This window comes from Sorex araneus, chromosome X, assembly GCF_027595985.1.
Source record: "Sorex araneus isolate mSorAra2 chromosome X, mSorAra2.pri, whole genome shotgun sequence".
NCBI lineage: Eukaryota > Metazoa > Chordata > Mammalia > Eulipotyphla > Soricidae > Sorex > Sorex araneus.
In genome coordinates, this window is record NC_073313.1 from 67,818,475 (window position 1) to 67,829,604 (window position 11,130).

Here is an 11,130-nt window from a genome sequence, read left to right on the forward strand (position 1 = left end):
ATGATTGGATTTGTAAAACATTTTGTAGGGTTGAAGAGATAGTAGAATGGGATCTTGACTTGAATGGGATGGGGTTAGATTCGGGGCCCATGTTATTGTATGGTATCCCCTGAGGCCCTCCAGGAAAGAACCCTACGCACAGCGTCAGAAGCAAGCCCTAAACATCACTGGTGTGGCCTTCCAAAAATATAAAAATTAAAACATACTGCAGAAGAATATATATGCATATATGTATTATTAATATTTTTCAATGAAAGATGCTTATGCTTGCATATACACTATTTTTTTTGGCTTTTTGGGTCACACCCAGTGATGCTCAAGGGTTACTCCTGGCTCTTCACTAAGGAATTTCCCTTGGCGGTGCTTGGGGGACCATATGGGATGCTGGGAATGGAATCCTGGTCAGCCTCGTGCAAGGCAAATGCCCTACCTGCTATGCCCCATTGCATATACACTATTAACAATTCTGGAATGATACACAAACTGTAGTGGAACAGTGAGTAGGAAATGACATTCTTGTGTCTGACCTCTTCTCCCATTTGAATCATTTATTATGAGCATACATTCTTTAGATTTCAATGAAAAGAAAAATTTAAAAACCTATTGTTCGTAGACATTCTTAGATAAAAATGATAATCAGAAAAAACACAGGAGTATGCCTTCAGATTCCAGCATGTTTCCTGCTCTTTTTTTATTGCCCATATAAGTAATTAAGGATTATTAATAAGAAGAATGACCTTGCCAGACGATGTCCATTCAGAAAATGTTGTAACATATAATTTGGGTTTTCAAATATATTTATATTCAATTCTCAGTTCTTCAGTCTAGGCTTAAGTAGTGACATATGTTAAGTAACTAAAAGGACTAACATATCTGACTATTTAGAGCATTGAATGTTTTCAAAGTTTAGAAGAAATTTTTGAAAATATTTTCCATTATATATTTTGTTCTATTATTTATGTAAGCACATATATTTATTCAGCTTCCAATAAAATAGACACGTATATTTACTAAGCTTCTAAATATCAGAAAATATACACATATTTATTCAGCTTCTAAATAAACTTCTGACGTATTTACACTAGTATTTAACATGATCATTAGTATTTCTTGAAATACGACTTCAACATCTTTCACTTCATTTTAAAAAATAATTACAAAAAGGTGGATTTTAGAAAGGATTTTGTTCCGATAAGATATTCTCTGAATAGTTTTTTCAAGCAAGCAATTTTTACTTATTGAAAGGCCAGTATTGAGTATAATGGTTGATGAGAACTAATTCAATATTAAATTGCTAATGTGAAAGAACAATGAATGCATGCAATTACGGTGTTTGAGATCATCACTCACTTTCTCTCCCTGCGTAAAATTAAAACGGTTTGAATCACACAGATGAATGTGGTCAGGTTTGCTTTCTACATCACACCATCTTAAACAGCAGTTGACTCTTTCATGTTTGTAAGCAAGGAGAATAACAAAGCATTTGAGGGGGCTGGAGCAATAGCACAGCAATTAGGGTGTTTGCCTTGCACGCTGCCGACCAGGGTTCGATTCCCAGAATCCCACATAGTTCCCTGAGCACTGCCAGGAGTAATTCCTGAGTCCAGAGCCAAGAGTAACCCCTGTGCATCGCCAGGTGTGACTTAAAAAGAAAAAAAAGAACAAAGCATTTGAAATTGTTGAAATTGCTCTCAGTCTTTGTTTTGTTTTGTATTGACCTGTATTTGTTTTTTGCATCACTTCCAAAGATAATCCTTACTAATGAAGATGCTAGACTAGGAATAACTCCTAAAAAACATGTTGACCAGTAGTTTAAGATAATGTGCTAATTTCATATCTGTGAATTTTATATTTAATTCTGAGTCGAAAATGGGAAATTATGCATATTTTTAAAGTTGTAGGTATAGGTAATAAGTAGGTTGATTTTGGGAAATATATGGCACAAGTTTACATATAAGAGCTTCGGTGTATATAACACTTTAGATTGACTCCACGTATTCTGAACACTTTCATTCATTATGGATCTTATTTTCTCCTTTTAAAAAATATTGATGTAGAGAAGGATTTGTTATAATTAGATGTTCTGAGATAATTCTGTTTTAATGATATAATTCCAAACTTTTATTATCCTTCAGCTGTAAGGGCTTTTTCTTCTAGATTAAGAAATTGGCAGCCTAGCGAGATAACCATTTATTGCAGTCTATTCAAATTTATTAATACATCTCATAATTTCTTTATTAATAACTCATTCAAGGCACTCTGTAGACAACAATTTTCTTTTCAATAATTTGCTGACATCTACCCCAGTAGCAAGCACATTCAAACCAGCTACAATAGAACAGAGTTTCATTAATCATAACAGACATATGGGGATGTACTAATAAATTCTATAGGCTATTTATTGTTTCATACAGAGAATCTAAATATCTGTAAGTATACATGGGATTTTTGAGGAATTCTATAAATTCAAATGATTATTTTTGTCTCTTTTAGTTCTCTCCATCCAGTACTGGTAATGGAGAAATGCAAAAGTCTAAGCATTCATGCATGACAGTAAGAATGTTTCTTGAACCATAAATCAGTAAATAATTCCATTCCCCTTGTTTTGATGACATATTCTTGCAAAACACTAAAGGCCAGACCTGAGTAAAAATCTCCAAAAGAGACAGCAAAATATATTTTAAAGAGGGGCCAGAGAGGTAGCATAAAGTACATGCTTTGATGCAGCCAATCCTGATTTAATCCCGGGAACCACGTCTTTCACAAAGCAAGGGAGACACTGAAGACCCTGGAACATGTATGGGGAGGACAAGGTAATTTCCTGCACAGCACCATTGCTCAGCTCTGCATCTTTGCAGTAGTGCATTGAACCACCTGCCTGGTTATTAGAGAATTGTTGGGAGGGGGTCCCTTGAACACCCCATGTCATCCCTTGAGCACATGTTCACACAAACATAAATATATGAATATGAATATGAAATATTGAAGTCAAAACTAAGGAAGTACAAAATAAGTACATTTTATTTTTTAAATATTTTTGAATTTTATATATATATATTTTATTATTATTTTTTTAAAATTTTTTATTGAATCACCATGTGGAAAGTTACAAAGTTTTCAGGTTTAAATCTCAGTTATACAATATTGTATGCAATCAAAGTGAAAGTAAAGTGAAATTTATTAGTTACACAGGCGGTCGGGCTTAGGGTGGGGGGGCTAGGGGTGTAGGGGGGCTTGGGGTGTGAGGGGGCGGGGTGGAGCTATACTGGGATTCTTGGTGGTGGAATATGAGCACTGGTGAAGGGATGGGTATTCGAGCATTGTATAACTGAGATTTAAACCTGAAAACTTTGTAACTTTCCACATGGTGACTCAATAAAAAATTAAAAAAAAAAGAAAAATAAATAAATCTCAGTTATACAATGCTCGAATACCCATCTCTTCACCAGTGCTCATATTCCACCACCAAGAATCCCAGTATAGCTCCACCCAGCCCCCTCACACCCCTAACCCCCCCACTCCCCTAACCCCCCACCCTAAGCCCCCCCCCCGCCTGTGTAACTAATAAATTTCACTTTACTTTCACTTTGATTGCATACAATATTTCAACAAAACTCACTATTGTTGTTTGGAGAGTCTCTCCCCTAAAGTCAGACCTGCTGAAAAGGAAGCATTAGATAATTTGTTTTCCATTGCTGAGGATGAAGAGGTATGAGGTCGAGTGACCACACTTAGCGGCCTCTCAGTTTTGGGTTTCTGTAATTTAGTATTTTAGTAACTAAGTCCAGAGAGATATCTGCCAGAAGTTGCATCGGTGCCAACTTGTACTTCTCAGTTACATTATATTCCACATATGAGTGCGATCTTTCTATGTCTGTATCTTTCTTTCTGACTCATTTCACTCAACATGATACTTTCCATGTTGATCCATTTATATGAAAATTTCATGACTTCATGTTTTCTGACGGCTACATAGTATTCCATTGTGTAGATGTACCAGACTTTCTTTAACCAGTCATCTGATTTGGGGCACTCTGGTTTTTTCCAGATTCTGGCTATTGTAAACAGTGCTGCAATGAACATAGAAATACATATGCCATCTCTACTATACCATTTTGCCTCTCCGGGACATATTCCCAGGAGTGGTATTGCTGGGTCAAATGGAAGCTCAATTTCTAATTTTTTGAGAATCGTCCATATTGTTTTCCAAAAGGGCTGAACCAGTCGGCATTCCCACCAGCAGTGAAGAAGAGTCCCTTTCTCCCTGCATCCACGCCAACACCAGTTGCTTTTGTTTTTTGGGATGTGGGCCAGTCTCTGTGGTGTGAGATGATATCTCATGGTTGTTTTGATCTGCATTTCCCTGATGATTAGTGATGTGGAACATTTTCTCATGTGCCTCTGAGCCATTCGGATTTCTTCTTTAGGAAAGCTTCTGTTCATTTCATCACCCCATTTTTTGATCGGGTTGGCAGTTTTCTTCTTGTGGAGTTCAACCAGTGCCTTGTATATCCTTGTTATCAACCCTTTATCAGATGGGTACTGCATAAATATCCTTTCCCATTCTGCAGATTGTCTTTGTACTTTGGTCACTGTTTCTCTTGAGGTGCAGAAGCTTCTTAGTTTGAGATAGTCCCATTCATTTATCTCTGTTTTCACTTGCTTGGCCAGTGGCCTGTCAGCTTTAAAGATACCTTTGGCTTCAATGTCGTGGAGGGTTTTGCCGACCTTGTCTTCAATGTAACTTAGGGATTCTGGTCTGATGTTGAGGTCCTTAATCCATTTTGATCTGACTTTTGTACATGGTGACAGGTGGAGGTCTAAGCCCATTTTTTTGCATGTAGCTGTCCAGTTTTGCCAGCACAATTTGTTAAACATGCTTTCCTTGCTCCACTTTGCCTTTTTTGCTCCCTTATCAAAGATTAGATGGTCATATATTTGGGGGGATGTGTCAGAGTATATAACCCTGTTCCATTGGTCTGTGGCTCTGCCTTTGTTCCAGTACCAAGCTGTTTTAATGACTACCACTTTGTAGTAGAGTTGGAAGTTGGGGAGGTTGATTCCTCCCATTTTCTTTTTCCTAAGAATTGCTTTAGCTATTCGTGGGGGCTTATTGTTCCATATGAATTTCAGGAGCGCTTACTCCATTTATTTGAAGAATGACAAGGGTATCCCTATAGGGATCGCATTGAATTTGTACAATGCTTTGGGGAGAATTGCCATTTTGACAATATTATTTCTTCAAATCCATGAGCAGGGGATATTTTTCCATTTCCTCATGTCTTCTTTTATTTCCTGAAGTAGCGTTTTTGTAGTTTTCATTATACAAGTCCTTTACCTCCTTAGTTAAGCTGATTCCGAGGTATTTGATTTTTTGAGGCACAATTGTGAACGGGATAGCTTTTATCATGTCGCTTTCTTCTCTCTCACTTTTTGCATATAAGAAAGCCATGGACTTTTGGGTATTGATTTTATAGCCTGCAACTTTACTATATGAGTCTATTGTTTCTAGGAGTTTCTTGGTAGACGTTTTAGGGTTTTCTAAGTATAATATCATATCATCAGCGAATAGTGAGAGCTTGATTTCTTCCTTTCCTACCTGAATGCCCTTAATATCTTTTTCTTGCCTAATTGCTATTGCAAGTACTTCCAGTACTATATTGAACAGAAGAGGAGAGAGTGGGCATCCTTGTCTCGTCCCTGTTCTCAGAGGGAAGGGTCTTAGTTTTTCCCCATTGAGGATGATGCTTGCCGTAGGCTTGTGGTAGATGGCTTTGACTATATTGAGGAAGGTCCCTTCTATACCCATTTTGGCGAGAGTTTTCATCATAAAGGGGTGCTGGATCTTGTCAAATGCTTTCTCTGCATCTATTGATATGATTACATGATTTTTATCTTTTCTTTTGTTGATATGATGGATTATGTTGATTGATTTCCGGATGTTAAACCATCCTTGCATCCCCGGGATGAATCCCACTTGGTCGTGGTGTATGATCTTTTTGATGAGTTGTTGAATTCTGTTTGCAAATATTTTGTTGAGGTTTTTCGCATCGGTGTTCATCAGGGATATTGGCCTGTAGTTTTCTTTTTTTGTGGTGTCCTTGTTTGTTTTTGGTATTAGGGAGATGTGAGCCTCATAGAAACTGTTTGGGAGGGTTTCTGTTTCTTCAATTTCCCGGAAAAGCTTGAGAAGAACTGGCAATACGTCCTCTTTAAATGTTTGGAAGAATTCGCTAGTGAATCCGTCTGGGCCTGGGCTTTTGTTTTGGGAAGACTTTTGATTACCGTTTCAATTTCCTTGATGTTAATATGACTATTCAGGAACTCCAGGTCTTCTTGGTTCAGCCTTGGGAGATTATAGGAATCCAGGAATTTATCTATTTCTTCTAGGTTCTCTTGTTTCGTGGCATACAGATTTTCAAAGTAGTCTCTGATGATCTTTTGAATTTCATTGGTTTCTGTTGCGATGTCCCCCTTTTCATTTCTGATTCAACTTATAAGTGTTCTCTCTCTCTCTTTCTTTGTGAGTCTTCCTAGTGGTTTATCAATCTTATTTATTTTCTCAAAGAACCAGCTCTTGGTTTCATTGATCTTTCGAATTGTCTTTTGGGTTTCCATGTCGTTAATTTCTGCTCTAATTTTTTATTATCTCTTTCCTTCTGCCTGGTTTGGGCTTCTTTTGTTGGTCCTTTTCTAAGATCTTGAGCTGTGAAGTCAAGTTATTTATGCGGGCCCTTTCTTCCTTCCTGAGATATGCTTGCAGTGCTATAAATTTTCCCCTTAAAACGGCTTTAGCTGCGTCCCACAGGTTCTGATAGCTCGTGTCTTCATTCTCATTTGTTTCCAGGTACCTTTTGATTTCTTCCTTGATTTCCTTCCTGACCCACTCATTGTTCAACATCGAGCTATTTAATTTCCAGGTGTTTGATTTATTTTTCTGCATCTGACCATGATGAACTTCTATTTTCAGTGCATCATGGTCTGAAAAAATAGCTGGTACAACGTCTATTTTGTTGATTCTGTTGAGGTATGTTGCGTGGCCCAGTGCATGGTCTATTCTGAAAAATGTTCCATGTGCGCTGGAAAAGAAAGTGTATTCCCCCCTTTTTGGATATAGAGCCCTGTATAGATCTATTAGCCCTCTCTCTTCTATTTCTTCCTTCAAATCCATTATTTCCTTGGTGAGTTTTAATCTTCTTGATCTGTCCAGAGGTGATAGGGCGGTGTTGAAGTCTCCAACTACTATCGTGTTGCCCACAATGTCCTTCTTAAGGTCTGTTAGCAGCTGTTGTAGGTATTTAGCTGGTCCCTCATTGGGTGCATACACGTTTAGGAGTGTGATTTCTTCCTGCTGTACGTATCCCTTGATTAATAAAATCTGTCCTTCACTATCCCTTCTAATCTTTTTCAACCTGAAATCTATATTGTCAGATACTTGTAAAGCCACCCCAGCTTTTTTGAGGGAGTTGTTTGCTTGCAGAATTGTTTTCCATGCTTTGACTTTGAGTCTGTGTTTGTTCTGGCTATTCAGATGTGTTTCTTGCAGGCAGCAGAATGTTGGGTTGAGTCTCTGAATCCATTTTGCCAGTCTGTGTCTCTTAATTGGTGAATTAAGACCATTGACATTGAGAGAGATTATTGTCATAGAGTTTTGTGTCATCTTTCTGTAAATATTTGCTGTGCTTGTAGGGGTGTTTCTTGTCTTATAGTAGCCCCTTTAGACCTTCTTTTAGGTTTGGTTTAGAGTCTATGAAGTTCCTGAGTTGTTGTTTATCCCCAAAATAGTGTATAATTCCTTCGAGTTTGAATGAGAGTTTGGCCGGATAAAGTATTCTTGAAGCATTCATCTCATTGAGTTTTTTCACTATATCCCACCACTGCTTTCGAGCTTGAATGGTTTCCTCCAATAGGTCTGCTGTGAACCTAAGGGGTGCTCCATTGTATGTGATTTCCTTCTTGGACCTTGCGGCTTGCAGTAATGTGTCTCTATGTGTTACGTCCATCATCCTAACTATGATATGTCTTTTGAGTTTTTCTGTTAGGGTCTCTTTTAGCTGGTACCCTTCTGGCTCCTTGAATGTGGATGTCTGCATTGTCCAGCTCTGGGAATTTTTCAGCAATGATTTTTTTGACTGTGGCTTTTTCATTGGGGTTGGTTCCCTGTGGTTCTGGTAGTCCAATGATTCTAATGTTGTTCCTCTTGAATTCATCCCCTAGGACTCTAATTCTCCCTAGAGCTATTTTGAGGTCTCTCCCCATTGATTGCTGTTGCCTATAGGCTTCCTAGAGCTGATCTTCAAGCTCACTGATTCTGTCCTCTGCTGCAGTCATTCTATTGTTGAGGGCACCCACTGAGATTTTTAATTCATCTACGGAATCCTTGATTTGTGACATTTCCTTCTGTAGGTTTTGTCTTTCTGTTCTCATTTCTTCCCGTAATTTCTCAGCTGTCTGTTGTATCGTTTCTGTGAGGTCCGCCTTTAATGTAACAAATACCTTGTCAAACTTTCGATTGAGTTGATTGAACATCGTGAGGATTTCAGCTCTGAATTCTTTATCGGAGAGCTCCAGTTTGAAAGTAAGGTCTAGTGATGCATCAAGACTCTTTTCTTCGTCCTCCCCTTCTGGCGGGGATTTGCGCTGTTTCTTCATATTGCTGTGGTAGTGTGGCAAAGGTTCCTTAAAGTTCACCTCTGGTTGTGGAAAAGGATTCTAAATGGGCTTGGTCAGTGGTGATCAATTTTTTCTGTACTCCCTCTAGAAGATGTACCTCTCTGATGTTTCTCTATTATTTATGTGAAAGTTTAAGCAATACTATTTGAGAGTGAGGTCCGTTAGGTTTGGCTTGAATAGCTACTTCTACTCATTGGTAGTTTTTGAAATTTAGAATTAGCTTGGAACGTATTTAGGAAGTATTTAAAGCCCCTCGAAGATGATAATCAGGAATATAGATGATGAATATTAGAAGTACCAAATGATTGCTTGGTATTTGAAAAAAAAATGATAACTGCGGCCGGAGGTGGCCTCGCCCACATTTGAAGCCACGCCCACTTTGTTGAGGCCACTGCCACCAAAATGTGCCTGGGTGACCTCAGGGAGTGGGGAGGTGCAGGCGCAGATGGGATGGCGCCCGTTGACTCCAATAACCTGAAAAGGGAAAAGAGCAGTGGGCCGGCGCTAGAAGGTGGTGAGGGTCTAGATGGGCGGTGCTCAGGAAAGGTGGAGCCAGGGTGCGAGGAAGACGGCGCAGGGGGGGGGGGCGGGGGTGCAGGCGCAGATGGGATGGCACCCGTTCAATCCCACTAACCTGAAAAGGGGAGCGGAGCAGTGGGCCGGCGCTGGAAGGTGGTGAAGGTCTAGATGGGTGGTGCTCAGGAAAGGTGGAGCCAGGGTCCGAGGAAGATGGCGCGGGTGGGGGTCAGGGGTGCAGGCGCAAGAGGGATGGCACCCGTTCACTCCACTAAACGGAAAAGAAGAGCGGAGCAGTAGGCCGGCGCTGGAAGGTGGTGAGTGTCTAGATGGGTGGTGCTCAGGAGAGGTGGAGCCAGGGTCCAAGGAATACGGTCGGGGGGGGTGGCCAGGGGTACAAGCGCAGATGGGATGGCGCCAGTTCACTCCACTAACCTGAAAAGGGGAGCGGAGCAGTGGGCCGGCGCTGGAAGGTGGTGAGGGTTTAGATGGGCGGTGCTCAGGAAAGATGGAACCAGGGTCCGAGGAAGATGGCGCGGGGGGGTGGGGGGAGCCGGGGGTGCAGGCGCAGATGGGATGGCGCCAGTTCACTCCAATAACCTGAAAAGGGGAGCGGAGCAGTGGGCCTGCGCTGGAAGGTGGTGAGGGTCTAGATGGGCCGTGCTCAGGAAAGCTGGAGCCAGGGTCCGAGGAAGACGGCGCGGGGGGGGGGGGGCGGGAGTTCAGGCACAGATAGGATGGTGCCCATTCACTCCACTAACCTGAAAATGGGAGCCGAGCACTGGGCCGGCGCCGGAAGGTGGTGAGGGTCTAGATGGACGGTGCTCAGGAAAGGTGGAGCGAGGGTCCGAAGAAGACAGCGCGAGTGGGGGGGCCGGGGGTGCAGGCGCAGACGGGATGGCGCCCGTTCACTCCACTAACCTGAAAATGGTAGGGGAGCAAGGGGAGCAGTGCGCCGGCGCTGGAAGGTGGTGAGGGTCTAGATGGGCCGTGCTCAGGAGAGGTGGAGCCAGGGTCCGAGGAAAACGGCGCGGGGGGGGGGGGGTCGGGGATGCAGGCGCAGATGCGATGGCACCAGTTCACTCCACTAACCTGAAACGGGGAGCGGAGCAGTGGGCCGGCGCTGGAAGGTGGTGAGGGTCTAGATGGGCAGTGCTCAGGAAAGGTGGAGCCAGGGTCCGAGGAAGACGGCGCGGGGGGGGGGGGCGGTGCAGGGGCAGATGGGAAGGCGCCCGTTCACTCCACTAACCTGAAAAAGGGAGCCGAGCAGTGGGCTGGTGCTGGAAGTTGGTGAGGTCTAGATGGGCTGTGCTCAGGAAATATGGAGTCAGGGTCCGAGGAAGACAGCGCGGGGGTGGGGGGACGGGGGTGCAGGCACAGATGGGATGGCACCAGTTCACTCCACTAACCTGAAAAGGGGAGCGGTGCAGTGGGCCGGCGCTGGATGGTGGTGAGGGTCTACATGGGCGGTGCTCAGGAAAGGTGGAGCCAGGGTCCGAGGAAGATGGTGGGAGGGGTCCGGGGGTGCAGGCGCAGATGGGATGGCGCCAGTTCACTCCACTATCCTGAACAGGGGAGCGGAGCAGTGGGCCGGCGCTGAAGGTGGTGAGGTTCTACATGGGCGGTGCTCAGGAAAGGTGGAGCCAGGGTCCGAGGAAGACGGTGGGGGGGGGGGTCCGGGGGTGCAGGCGCAGATGGGATGGCGCCAGTTCACTCCACTATCCTGAAAAGGGGAGCGGAGCAGTGGGCCGGCGCTGGAAGGTGGTGAGGGTCTAGATGGGCGGTCCTCAGGAAAGGTGGAGCCAGGGTCCGAGGAAGACGGTGCGGGGTGGGGGGGGGGGCGGGAGTTCAGGCGCAGATGGGATGGCGCCCGTTCAATCCACTAACCTGAAAAGGGGAGCCGAGCAGTGGGCCGGCGCCGGAAGTTGGTGAGGGTCTAGA